This window comes from Lissotriton helveticus, chromosome 1_1 (genome assembly GCF_964261635.1).
Source record: "Lissotriton helveticus chromosome 1_1, aLisHel1.1, whole genome shotgun sequence".
NCBI lineage: Eukaryota > Metazoa > Chordata > Amphibia > Caudata > Salamandridae > Lissotriton > Lissotriton helveticus.
In genome coordinates this window covers 1,759,262,653-1,759,274,046 of record NC_136057.1, presented here as the reverse complement: position 1 = coordinate 1,759,274,046, position 11,394 = coordinate 1,759,262,653, and the positions used below count along the sequence as shown (strand labels likewise).

General features: G+C 46.1%; 1 long non-coding RNA gene across 1 annotated transcript; it reads right to left on the bottom strand.

The window, feature by feature from the left end:
* Positions 1–8,074: 8,074 nt before the first annotated feature.
* Positions 8,075–9,516, bottom strand: LOC144774355 (uncharacterized). Its single transcript, XR_013600197.1, has 2 exons — positions 9,136–9,516; positions 8,075–8,483 (listed from the first exon to the last, which is right to left on the bottom strand). It is a non-coding gene; the product is annotated as an uncharacterized LOC144774355 (long non-coding RNA).
* Between the last annotated feature and the right edge of the window lie 1,878 nt (positions 9,517–11,394).

Below are 11,394 nucleotides of genomic sequence, written 5' to 3'. Positions count from 1 at the left end.
AGGTAGAAAGAGGTAGAAAGAGGTAGAGGTAGAGGTACGGAGAGAGAGAGAGGTAGAGGTGTAAAGGTAGAGAGAGAGGTATAGAGATAGAGGGAGAGGTAGAGAGAGAGAGAGGTAGAGAGAGAGAGAGAGGTAGAGAGGTAGAGGGAGAGAGGTAGAGAGAGAGGTAGAGAGGTAGAGGTAGAGAGGTAGAGAGGTAGAGGTAAAGAGAGAGTGGGCGAGGTAGAGAGGGTGAGAGAGGTAAAGAGTTAAAGAGGTAGAGAGAGAGAGGTAGAGAGAGAGAAGTAGAGAGAGAGGTAGAGAGAGAGGTAGAGATGGGTAGAGAGGGGTAGAGTGAGAGGTAGAGAGGTAGAGAGAGAGGTAGAGGTAGGGAGAGAGAGGTAGAGAGGTAGAGAGAGAGGTAGAGAGAGAAAGAGGGGTAGAGAGAGAGAGAGGTAGAGAGAGAGGTAGAGAGAGAGAGAGCAGTAGAGAGAGGGAGAGAGGTAGAGAGAGACGTACAGGTAGGGCGAGAGAGAGAGAGTGGTAGAGAGAGAGAGAGAGGTAGAGAGAGAGAGAGAGAGGTAGAGTAATAGAGGTAGAGAGAGAGGCAGAGAGAGAGAGGTAGAGGTAGAGGTAGGGAGAGAGAGAGAGGTAGAGGGTGAGAGGTAGAGGTAGAGGTAGAGGTAGAGAGGTAGAGAGGGAGAGAGGGAGGTAGAGAGAGAGGTAGAGAGGGAGAGGGAGAGGAAGAGGGAGAGGAAGAGGGAGAGGAAGAGAGAGGTAGAGAGAGAGAGGTAGAGGTAGAGAGGTAGTGGTAGAGAGGTAGAGAGAGAGGTAGAGAGAGAGGTAGAGAGAGAGGTAGAGAGAGAGGTAGAGAGAGAGAGAGGTAGAGAGAGAGGTAGAGAGAGAGAGGTAGAGAGAGAGGTAGAGGTAGAGAGGTAGTGGTAGAGAGGTAGAGAGAGAGAGGTGGGGAGAGAGAGGTAGAGAGAGAGAGGTAGAGAGAGAGAGAGATAGAGAGAGGGAGAGGTAGAGAGAGAGAGGTAGAGAGAGAGGTAGAGAGAGAGGTAGAGGTAGAGAGAGAGAGAGAGAGAGAGAGAGAGAGAGATAGCGAGAGGTAGAGAGGTGTAGAGAGAGAGGTAGAGGTAAAGAGAGACATAGAGAGAGACGTAGAGAGAGAGGTAGGGAGAGGTAGAGAGAGAGAGGTAGAGAGGTAGAGAGAGATAGAGAGAGAGAGGTAGAGAGGTAGATTGGACATCCTAGCATTTCCAGAGCATTAAAGGCACTACTCATTTGTAACGTCATTCCTTTCACTGCACATCCTGCTTTATCTAAATAACTAGGGCCCTCAAATACAAAAGGATGTTGTGGTCATAAAGCTTACAATTTGCAGCATCACAGTGGTTGCTACTGCAAAACCCCTTTTTAGAGTTGTGTATAACCTTCATGATTGACAAAAGGGGTTCTGCATCTTACTTCATATTGGAATTTGGAGGGGCAGTGGAAAGGGTGCTATCTTCAAATCGCAATTTACAATGACATATATCAATGGTTTTCAAATGCAATGGCAGTCGCAAACCGTTGATCTGATACCAACACTGAGCTGCAGTTGGTACATGATTCAGAAAAGAAAAGTTGTCCCTGTGGGACAGCTTTCCCTTCGTGAATCATGGCAGGCGACAGTGAGTACAGACAGTGGTCCAGGGGCTACACTCGATACTGCAATGAACATGAGGGACTGCCCCTTTGGAGCTCAAGGCCAAGGCGTAAACTCTTTAATCCATCTCATATGCAGACCCTTCTGTAATACTAGTGCTTATGGTGCAAAAAACAGGCATATCGTGTGTGGTGCAGACACTTCTGTTCAGTTTTAACTCTTTTTCAGTTGTCAACAAAATATTTTAATTCATATTTTGGTTTCCATTGTTAACTGTTTTTTAATATATCTATTATTTTATTTTATTTTAGAAATAATGGATATATTAAAAAACATATAATAACAGTTAACAATGGAAACAAAAATATGAATTAAAACTGATTATTACCATGGAAAAGAAATTGATGAAACTTTAATGTTCGCTGAAAAGTGCACACATTCATCAGAACAGAAGTGTCTGCACCACACACGATAGGGTATACGAAAGGGCACCTAAAGAGTAGGTACCAGGATGTAGTAGCACCAACAAAAGAAAGGAATATAGCTTGAGTACGAATAAATCACGAGTGCACAGAAGGACTTTCCAATTGATCTTGCAAAAAACAGGCAGACACACCCATTGCATCTCTGGGCGAATTGTGTAATTCGGTGCTGGCGTTAATGAGGCTCTGATGGTTTTCACCCCTTCCTAGGGCCCCTGGCTGCAGCTCCACTCTTCCTTAGCTTGAAAAATGTGTCCCCCCCCGAAATGTGACTCTAGGTGCGCCTCTGCTTCAAGCTGTGGGAGCAGCCAGGCCTGGACCTTCCCTCTTGCCCATCAGCAGGACCGTCATTGCAAGCGCTTTTCACGCTTTTAAAATTGACGGCCCTACAGACAAACACCACTGTGGGGGCTGTCAATAGTGACGGACCGGTGTTCCAGGGGGGGGCAAGTGCCCCCTCTTGCACTCCCCTGCGGACGCGCCCATGTAAGAAAATCCAGTCTTGATGGAACAAAGATGGGCACATGCACTTCCAGCGCAAGGTCAGGATAGGTTGAATCAGCTTGTTTTCCTTTTACAGTTTGTGGGATATTCAGCCTTGTGTACTCACACTTGTTGGTTCTTCAGCCCGGTCGTTCTGCTGTTACATTGCCCCCCACCCCCTCAGTGAGGCTTGACTAAGTATTTCCGGCACAGTGTGTGGCTTGACAAAGTTTTGGTGCAAAGAATTATTAAGGCCGAGATTTATGCAGGCGGCATTGGTAACTTTTCAGGGAGGGTATCACTTAACAGTGCACAGCTGCGTGGCTAATTGTGGGCCTTTGAGTTAGTATTCATGCTAATTGAAGCGCACATGGGCTGCAGTTAGCATGACTACTAACTCAATGGCCCACAATCAGGCCCGCAGCGGTGCACTGTAAGGAAATGAATGTAAGTGCAAGGGCCACTTGCTCGTGAACTCAAGCCCTCCCAAAATCAAGAGCCATATGAGAGACACTTATCTGCCGCTGCTCCCTCGTGTTCTTGTCGTCTCCTGCAACCAGGAAATGACTGTTTTTCGCACCACTCACATTTTAAAAGCAGCGGCGCGAACGGTCTCAGGATGTGCGCGCTAAATAATGCACACTGCACGCTTAGGGTGACTTCTGTGTGCACGCGTGCACTCGCGCAGGTTATTGGGAACAGTGGATATGGCTAAGACCTGTGCGCCACCAGCACTTCATAAAAAGTGACGTTCCGGCAACGCACAGGGCTTGTAAATAATATCCTGAGTTTAGCCACTGGTGACCCAATATAAGCATTTATGTTTCTAAGCAAGTAAAACATCTTTGGAATAAGCCTGGGAGAAATGTTGATCCCTCTTGTGAAATTCGTGTGATTCCCGAATTTCACATTACCAAAATTGCTTGAACTTTCACACTATAAGATTGTATGTGATTTGTGCCCACAAGTCTCATTTTCACAGAAAATATCTCACCAAGAGACTCAAACCAGCCCCCTGCTAATATGTCAAGAGGCTTATTTTTAACCGAAGTATGTGCTTTCATGAAACATAAAGTTGTATGAGATACTTCCAGATCACTTTTGTGTGGAACTCTGTAGGAAAAGGTGTAAAATGTGCCCACCCTTCTTGTGGAGGTGCAAACACCCCTCCCAATCTTTGTTTGATTTGTAAGGCAGTAATGCATCATCCTGTGAAGTAGTCATAACAGTAATGAAACAGGTATTCTTCACTAATATGTGAACGACTTTCTGCTGAAACTAGGAAAACAAGGTTTATGCTTTTAACCAGTTAATATATTTTACAGGGCACTGCATCCTTCCGGGGGCAAAGGGTATGAATACATTATTTTTTTTTTTTTAATTGCCCAGTCTTATTGATTGCTTCCCCTTCCCTTCTATGCATTAATTATTAAGATTGCCAGTCCGCAGTTATTAATTACCAACCAACCAATAGAATTAACCTTCTAGATTATTACAGTGGTTTGTAGAAGAAAATCTGGACTGGAATATAGTGTCCCAAATTATAATTAATCATCTGGTTACTCTATCTATGTCCGAGTACAGGGGGTGGGTTGTAGCAATCTAGGAATTGTGCCTCAGTTTTTGTGCTGCTGTCTAGATATAGCCCACCTACAGAAACTGTGGATTTGATGGAACTATGAAAATAGTATTTGGATTTGTTATACCCTGCAAAAAGGTAATATCCACTTTACGGTACCAGAATATAATTTCCAGAATATTGGGCCCAATGTAGAGTTTGGTAGACAGGGTACTCTGTTGCAAACATCACAATTTTACCCTGGGTAAATACATGTACTTGTGGAGCTCAACGTGGTAAGCACTTATTTCTGCATGTTATTCCCCATTTCTTAAGAACATTTCGGAAAAGAAGGTATTTACCACACCTGATAAAAAGTTCACCACATCACGCCATATTTAATGACCGTGGTAACTACCGCCTCTTCATCCGCCCCGCTCACAATCGTGGTCCTTTGTGTGGTGGGCTCACACTGCGCTCCCAAGCATTATTTTGTCCTCCTTTTCTTTACATTTGAAATGATTACTTTTATTAAACCCATCTAATGTCTCAGTTTGGAAACAAATTGAAGTGACAAGCGGTGCAGAAATATTTGTGCTGATCTCATTTCTGTGCTCAACGTACTCTCACAGCGGGTCAGAGTAATGTCGCTGATGTGCACATATTTCTACTCGGCACAAGCTCAATAAATCCTTAGCTATAGGAAAATAAAGTATTGATTTTCACCAGGAGTTCACAAACTGCACGCAGATTTGTGGTAACAGCCGCAGACTCTGAGATGTGGAGAAGTGGTCTGTTCCTTAACAGGGTTAGCGGGGTGGCTGCATTATAGATTGAAGGATAGAAGGACCGGCTAGCGCGTGCTGCTTAATGCATCCGACTCCAATGCATCTTTGCAACCTGTATCATTAAAAGCCAGTTCTCATCATATAATAATGCACATATGTCGCAGAGACAGATACAGAAGAGGAGGCCGCAGGGCTCACTGAACGATTTATATAAAAGCACCATAGATTAAGACACAGCTTGAAGGAAAAGGTGATAGGATAAGACATTACTTTGATTTCACCTCTTAAAGTACTCTTGATGGGAACTCAGTGTGACAGTTGTAGCGGAAAATAGATGTTACGCTGACTGGGCAGAACCGCCAGCTCAGCAGAAATAGGCCTCCATTTCTGCATGGCGGGTCACACGCCTTGGCCTTCTGCTAACAAGAAGGTGGGAGTTCAGCTGCCAGCCTGGAGGGGGGATGCTGGCAGGAAAGGAGGGGTAGGTACTTAAAGAGACCCACTGTCTCTTCCATTTACAGATTAAGCAGGGTCCCGAAATACACACCCAGGGAGAGGATCAGTTCTGACAGACCGATGAGTAACTGACCGGGTTAACCCTGCATTATTTAAGAAAATACTTGAGCAAATGAGCCTACCGGAGCCTGCAGGGCCTTTTGTTGAGGCTTCTGCCAGAGAGCCAAAGGAACATGGCGCTGCAAGTCAGCCGAACCCGTGCCCGCCATGCGGGTCAAGGGTTGTATAATGTAGTGTTTATCGATTAGGGCTAAAACAGAGCAAGTGGCAAGGCAACAGTTTAGGACATACACTGTAGTGACTGGACTGAGCAGAAAGCAACCAGTTAACTCTACTGTGCGCATGGACCTCATATAGGGGTTAGCAGGGGTCGCAACTGCGACCTCTGGCATGCCCCTTGTGGGCCCTGGCATGGCCTTTGCGACTCCTGGTCTCAGAAGTGGCAAATCAGTGCCAGGAATACAAGGGCAGCTGGTTTTCGGCTCCTACTTTCCTTGTTTCCTGTCATTTTTTTTATTACAGTAATAGTGAAGAATATTTTATTGTACTGTAGTGTAGTAACAAATTGATTACAATTAGTTGGAATATGACCCTCCTAGGTAGCTAAGTTAAATAAAAAAAATGCTTTAAAATATATCTTGTGTGAGTGGTTGCGGGTGTGAGCGTGTTTAAGTGAGAGAGACTGTGTGCAGCATATGTGTAAATGTTTGTGTATGTGTAAACATCCATGAACGAGAGAGTGAAAGTAAAGTTTAAATGGCATGTGATGTCACTTCCGCTACCCCTGGAATTTTGGTGAACTGACGTTCTTGGCTGTGCGTAGTGTTAATGAGCAAGTCAAGAATAGACTCTCAGCTGTGGCAAATGTTTACTTGCTATTTTGTTTATTTCTAGTTTATATTCTCGAGGGGCTGGAATGCATACTGTGATTTAAGGATACTATGTTGTCAATCAATCAATTCAAAGCTTTAATCGATTTGTGACACAAATCATACAAGCAGAACACATATGAATATGACAAACATTGCTAAAAATAAGGCATCAAGGACATGACAATTAAAGCGATCGGAAGAGAACCATCGGATGCATAGTAGGCGGAGGTTCTAAGAGCATAATAAGACCAAACTTGAATATATACAGTACAAAAGCTATTTAGACCAAATTTAAAAAAGCATGTAGCATACATTGTACATACGATAAGTTGCACATACATAAATAAATAAATAGGTATACAGACAGGAAACCAAGATAGGACAAACACAATCCGGGATATCATGTAACTATGGTTAACCAGGCAGCTGTATATCTAATAAAATATACAGACAGGGAGCCATAGTAGAACGGGACATACCGCTATATGTATGAAGGGACCGATTAGCGATTCAGAAATTGCGAAAATTACCGAATCGCTAAATCTGTATCGCTAATCGGGATGTATCAACGCATTAGCAAATATTTAGCGATTCGGCCACAATCGCTAAATATTTGCACAATATGAATCAGCGATTCCCTAAACGGCCAAACTCGCAAAATAGCGTGACCCCGCCCCTAAATACGCAAAAATAGCGCGCCGCGTCGCTAAATTGTGCGACCGCGTCGCTAAATTGCGCGACCGCGTCGCTAAATAGCGCGACCGCGCCCCTAAATACGCTAATTAGCGCGACCGCGCCGTGAAATAGCGCGACCGCACCCCTAAATACGCTAATTAGCGCGACCGCGCCGTGAAATAGCGCGACCGCACCCCTAAATACGCTAATTAGCGCGACCGCGCCCAGCAAAGCGCTAAATTGAGAGGTACCCCCGTGAAAAATCGCTATTTAGCACAAACTGGAAACATCCAATTGCAATCCTGATGCTATATGATGACATCACAACCAGGAAGAGAGTGATTTCCCATGGGGCATCTGGAGTGAGACAGAGAGAGTGAGAGTGTTGTGTGCAACTCTTGAGCCATGTCAGAAAGTGGAAGCCAGGATGTCCCAGCAAGCCAGCAGGAGCAGCAAGCAGGGGAAGCAGCCAGGAAGAGGAAGCTCAAGTTTTCAGAGCCTGAACTAGAGACCCTAATCACTGAAATGGTGCAACACCATGACTCATTATTTGGGGCCACTTCCCACAAGGTGCCAGAAGCCAGCAAGAGAAGGATTTGGGAGGGCATCCAAGCCAAAGTGAATGCCCTAGGAGTCACCCACAGGACAGTTGATGTGCTGCGCAAGCGCTGGTACGACCTGCGCCAGCGCTCCAAGGAGAGGTTGGCTGCCAGGCTGGAGCAGTCCCAGCTCACCGGTGGGGGAACCTCCAACGTCCAAGACTCTACACCACTGGAGGAGCTGGTAGAGGGCACACTGCCTCATCAGAGTGTTGCGGGCGTGTCCGTGCTCGACAGCTCAGCACAACCATCAGCAAGACCAGGTAAGAAGCATGCCTCCCCACCCTAAACCACCCCCAGAACCCCCTGAGGCGACCTAGGGATTAGGGCAACCACATGTCAGGCTAGACCAAGTACACAGCAATGCATTATGGGAGATGTAGTCACAACAGTCAGCAATGTAGAAAGTAGCATGAGATTGTCAAATTGTACACATGTGCAGGTCAGGAGAGGTGAATGACACAAGTAAAGTCAGGGAACACTGTGAAAATTTATTAGTACATCACCTGTGATGATCAAATAAGTAATGTGTGCTGTTCTATCCACAGCACCTGCAAGTGGGAAAGCTACAGCCAGTGCAACAGAGACAGGAGCCAGAGGCTCAGGAGAAGGCAGGCATGGCCATGATCCAGATGGGGAGGACAGTCCTATTATCCAAACACAGGGACACAGTAGGAGGAACGTGAGGCCATTCAGAATAATGGATGATGAGGAAGAGGAAAATGACAATGTCCAGTCTGAAGCACCAGTACCCCAGCAGCAGGAGTCCAGAACAGAGTCCAGAGGCAGGCGTAGACCCCGCACGGCCATCAGCACCAATGTGCAAGAAGAAGAATCAGTGTTCGCCGGTCTTGAAATGCACATGCTCCAGGTTCACCGCCTGCAAGCGAAACACATGAAGGCCATTCAGAGAGAGATCAGGGCAGGGAACAGAGGACTACGCGAGGAAATCAGGGGGGCTGTGCAGGAGCTGACTGCAGAGATGAGAGCTGAACGCGCAGCCAGGCGCAAAGAAATTGCCCGCATGGACCACTACACGCGTGCTGTTAATCGCCTCGCCTCCTCCAACAATATGCTGGCAAGGCGTGCCATAGAGACCCAGCGAGAGTTCTCGCATGGTATCCAGGACATAGCCACTGTGGTAGTGCAGTCAACTGCCACCCTGGATGAGCTGCGTGCGCTGCGTACTGCTGGACCCGGGGTGCTTACCCCCAGTGAGGAGGACTCACAGTCGGTGCGGAGCACTAATACACCACCACCCACTGTTGAGAGGCGCCGTAGTGGCCGGAGCAGCAGGCCTGCCCCACAACAATAGGGACTGCATCAAAATGACTACTCCGCACAGGGGGTATATGGGGCCAGCAACTGGGTAGCACTTGCTATACCAATGACTGTTTAGTTGCACTGTGATTTGAACATGTGCTTTTGTTAAGGAGAGTTCATCCTGCATTTTTTTGGAAGTCACATTGTTGGTTTTGGAAATTAAACACGTTTGCAGAGCAATAAGTTGTCATTGTATCATTTTTACTCACCTAGAAGTAGTTCCGCATGATCTCATCACGCCTCTGGCGCCCAGCTGCAGCAGCAGCTACGCCAGCTTCCATGTGTATGGGTCCGGGTCCCTCCACGTCCGAGGTATCTGAGTCACTCGACTCCATAGGTGTCCCTTTCCTGGTCGCAATGTTGTGGAGCATGGCACAAGCTACAACAATTTTGCAGCATGTCTCAGGGCTGTATTGAAGGGCACCTCCACTTTTGTGGATGCATCTGAATCTGCTCTTCAGAATCCCGAAAGTTCGCTCGATGGTGTTTCTTGTGGTAATGTGTGCCCGGTTGTAGCGGTGCTCCCCAGCAGTGGCAGGATTCAAGTAGGGTGTCAGGATGAAGTCCCTGACTGCATAGGCACTGTCCCCTGTGGGTGGAAGAGTTGAAAGGTCAGTCAATGTGATGCACATGCAGGTCATGAGTAATATGGGCTGACAATGTGTGCTGTTACCTAGTAGGTATCCCTCTCCAAATTCCCCTCTTGAGAGTCTACGGTATAGGCCACAGTGACGGAATATAAATGCATCATGTGTGCTACCTGGGTACTTTGCCACTATATCGGTGATAATGTTTTTGGCATCACACACCATCTGTATGTTCAGGGAATGGTAGCATTTCCTGTTCCGGAATACATACTCTATGTTTGTGGGGGGTGAAATGGCAATATGTGTTCCGTCTATACATCCTATGACGTGGGGGAAATGGGCTATGTTATAAAAATCCTGCTTAGTCTGTGCTAGTTCCTGTGGGGTGCTGGGGAAGTGGATGTGATGTTGCATCCTATGTGTCATGGCGTCGAGGAATGCATGGAAAAAGCGCGACAGGGCACTTTGAGACACCCCTCCTGCAGTGGCTATGACCCCCTGGAAACTACCTGAGGACAGCAGGTGTAGTGAACACAGGACCTGGATGTGTGTGGGTATGGCTTGGGTCCTGCGGGTGGGGTGTTCTAGGTAGGGCCTGAGTTCATCAATCAATTCAATTATGCTCTCTTCCTCCAGTCTGTAATGGGTGTGGATATCCTCATCAGTGCGTTGGAAGATGGTAATGCGCAACCGGAATATCCTCTCCTGCCGTCTCCTCCTCTGCGCCAGAGCTCTCACTCTTCGCCTCCTCACTATCATGTACAACCCGGACATTGTGGTAGGGAGTGTGTTGCATTCTGGGTTTCAATTTATAGTTTGCACCTGGTTACCACCTGCTCCCACTTGATGGTAATTGCGAGGCGCTATTTAGCGAATTTGCTTGATTCGCTAATGCAAATTGGTTGATACATTCCATAGCGATTTCAGAATTGCGATTTCCGCTTTAGCGAATCTCGCTAACGGATTTCTACGCTAAATAAGGATTCGCTTTTGTATTCGCTATGTTGCACTTTCGCAACGTTTGGAAATCGTTATTTACCGAATCCTTATTTCGCAAGCGTATTTTGCTTCATACATAGCGAATAGCGATTTTTTAGTCGCTAACGCTATTTATTGCTAATCGCAGCGTTTGCGATCGATTTTTGGCTTCATACATATAGCGGATAGTCCGGAATATCATAAAGCTCATAAAACTATGGCTTTCCTGGCAGCTGTACATTTTAATATGTATGTCGCTACAAAGAAGCAAATATCCAAGTTCTCTAGGGAGCTAAGCAGATGTAAAGCATTCTTTGTAGAGCGAACATTGAATCTTAAAAAGATGGGTTTTAAATATGTTACCCTAAAGAAATGGTAAAATTTACAAAACAATAAGAAACGACAACAGCTCTGGCGAGAGACATTGTCACAAGGGCATGCTAAAGCGGATCTAGAATTCATTGTGGGGAATGCAACAAGGTGGTGAAGGATACCCAATCGTAGGCGAGTTAAAACAAACCGGTGGGAATTACGAGTGACATCAGAGAGATAAGATTGAAAACCAATAGGTAAATTAAGGTCCCGATAAAACATCACAGATTGCAACTTTCCGGACACCTTTGCACGACCTTCTTTTTTGTAGCTTAAAAACCTTTGTTTGATGACTTTTTTAGGAATTAATACCACAGATTTGGGGTCAAGAAAAGTGTCAAACTGAAAGAGGAGGTGAAAACAGTGATGTATATACTTAAGCCATGATATTCGTGTAAAATGATCCAGTCTGAGGCAGTCAAGGATTATCTCCTGGGTGAATCCGGTTTGCGGCTTGGCCCAAATAGAGCGCCAGAGCAGCAAAGGGCGTAATGCTGCCAAATCCGAAATGAATTCTATACCCACTTCTTC